Here is a 2878-nt window from a genome sequence, read left to right as displayed (position 1 = left end):
CATACTGGACAAGGCCCACAGTTTGATAATCCTGAGCTTGGGCGACAAAGTTCTGAGGGAGGTGTCAAGGGAGACAACGGCTCAAGCACTTTGGGCCACCCTCGAGGTACTCTACCTGACAAAGTCTCTAGCTAATAGGCTCTTTCTGAAGCAGCGCCTATACTCCTTCAAAATGCAAGAAGATAAATCCGTCTCAAATCAGATCGGCGAGTTCAACAAGATCATCGACGACCTCGACAACATCTACGTCAAGATGGACGATGAGGACAAGGCACTGTTGTTGCTAAACTCTATTCCTAAGAGCTGCGAGCATTTCAAGTATGAGATGCTCTATGGAAGGGTGCAACCTATTACTCTGGAGGAGGTTCAATCTCTGATTAGAGCAAAAGAACTTCAGAGGAAGCATGACAAGGACAAGGAAGTCAGCGAAGACAGTCTTATTGTCAGAGGAAGATCGCCCAGGAAAGATTCAAGAAATGGTCAGTACAAATCAAGGTCAAGCAAGGATGGCGGGAATCAGTCATCAAGGGGATCTTTCAAGTGCTATCATTGTCACAAGGACGGTCATTTCAAGAGGAATTGCCCGGACAGGAAGAATAAGTACCAAGAAGAGTCAGAAGAATCAGGAGAAGCAAGCGTAGCCTCTGATGACTAAGATTTTGCTGAGGCCCTGGTGATCACAGAATCTGAGTCCAGTAAATAGCGGATCCTCAACTCAGGGTGTTCTTTCCACATGTGTCCTCACAAAGACTGGTTCGAGACACTGCAATAGGAAAATGATGTGTCTGTTATGCTGGGAGACAATAAAGCTAACAGGGTTGTTGGAAGTGGATCAATCAGGATAATGATGTTTGATGGAGTTGAACGAGTACTGAAAAATATCAAGTACGTACCAGAGCTCAAAAGAAATCAGATTTTTTTAGGTACGCTGGAGTCAAGCGGATGCTCGTTCAAGGCAGATAATGGATGCATCAGAGTAACTAAAGGTCCTCGTGTCGTCATACAATGAGTCAGGAAAAATGGGGAGGAAGGCGGTGATATGTTGTATAGCCGACATGACCGAGAAGGAGAATATCGGCATACTGAACAAAGCCCACAGTTTGATAATCCTGAGCTTGGGCGACAAATTTCTGAGGGAGGTGTCGAGGGAGACAACGACTCAAGCACTTTGGGCCAAACTCGAGGTGACAAAGTCTCCAAAGTCTCTAGCTAATAGGCTCTTTCTGAAGCAGCGCCTATACTCCTTCAAAATACATGAAGACAAATCCGTCTCAAATCAGATCGACAAGTTCAACATGATCATCGACGACCTCGAGAACATCGACGTCAAGATGGACGATGAGGACAAGACACTGCTGTTGCTAAACTCTATTCCTAAGAGCTGCGAGCATTTCAAGTATGCGATGCTCTATGGAAGGGTGCAACCTATTACTCTGGAGGAGGTTCAATCTCTGATTAGAGCAAAAGAACTTCAGAGGAAGCATGACAAGGACAAGGAAGTCAGCGAAGACAGTCTTATTGTCAGAGGAAGATCGCCCAGGAAAGATTCAAGAAATGGTCAGTACAAATCAAGGTCAAGCAAGGATGGCGGGAATCAGTCATCAAGGGGATCTTTCAAGTGCTATCATTGTCACAAGGACGGTCATTTCAAGAGGAATTGCCCAGATAGGAAGAATAAGTACCAAGAAGAGCCAGAAGAATCAGGAGAAGCAAGCGTAGCTTCTGATGACTACGATTTTGCTGAGGCCCTGGTGATCACAGAATCTGAGTCCAGTAAAGAGCGGATCCTCGACTCAGGGTGTTCTTTCCACATGTGTCCTCACAAAGACTGGTTCGATACACTGCAATAGGAAAATGATGTGTCTGTTATACTGGGAGACAATAAAGCTCACAGGGTTGTTGGAAGTGGATCAATCAGGATAATGATGTTTGATGGAGTTGAACGAGTACTGAAAAATATCAGGTACGTACCGGAGCTCAAAAGAAATCTGATTTTTTAGGTACGCTGGAGTCAAGCGGATGCTCGTTCAAGGCAGAGAATGGCTGCATCAGAGTAACTAAAGATCCTCGTGTCGTCATACAATGAATCAGGAAAAATGAGTTGTACTCTCTTATCGGAAGAACCGTGATTGCTAAGTCCATGTACTGTTTGGACTTAGCAAACTCAAGCAAGGGCTGAGGGCCCCTCAGGGGCCAGGTGGAGGGAATATTTACTTCGAAGCTTCTCAATTGAGGGTCAATGTGAAGAATTGTTATTTTGACCCCTAATATTGAACTAAGGTAAAAGAACACTTTTGTAATGTGGTACCGCTCACCTACCACATCTCACCTACCGCTCACCTCACATACATTTTGTAATTTGGTTTCGCTCCCCTACCACATCTCACCTACCACTCTCTTGCTTCTATAAATAGAGAGGGTGTGAGGCTTAGGAGAGCAAGGGAAGAGATCTTAAGCTACCACAAAGGAGGAGAGAATAGCTAGAGAGTTAGAGGAGGAGAGCATATTGAGGCTTGTATCAAGGTGTCGCTTGAGAGGGAGGCCATAGAAGAAAGATGATGGCTCATCTCTATGCATAAGCTATGTATTCTCCATTTCTTTTGCCTTAGTGAACTATTTGATTGATTCCCTCCCGTGGACGTAGATCCAGTTGGATCGAACCACGTAAACGATCTGTGTTTGCTTGTGTTCTTTGTGTTTCATTTATATGTCAGGAAGTACATATCTCAGAACAAATACAAATATCTGATAATATTTGTGCTGTGATACAAATAGTGAGAGATCAACCTTGGTATGAATGACATTAATGTTCATAAAGAACTTGGAGAGTGCCTTTAACCATTGTCTGTTTTAGGCAATATAAAGTTTTCTTGAGAGA

This window comes from Phalaenopsis equestris, unplaced genomic scaffold (assembly GCF_001263595.1).
Source record: "Phalaenopsis equestris unplaced genomic scaffold, ASM126359v1 Scaffold000061, whole genome shotgun sequence".
Lineage (NCBI taxonomy): Eukaryota > Viridiplantae > Streptophyta > Magnoliopsida > Asparagales > Orchidaceae > Phalaenopsis > Phalaenopsis equestris.
Note: the sequence above shows the minus strand (reverse complement) of the source record.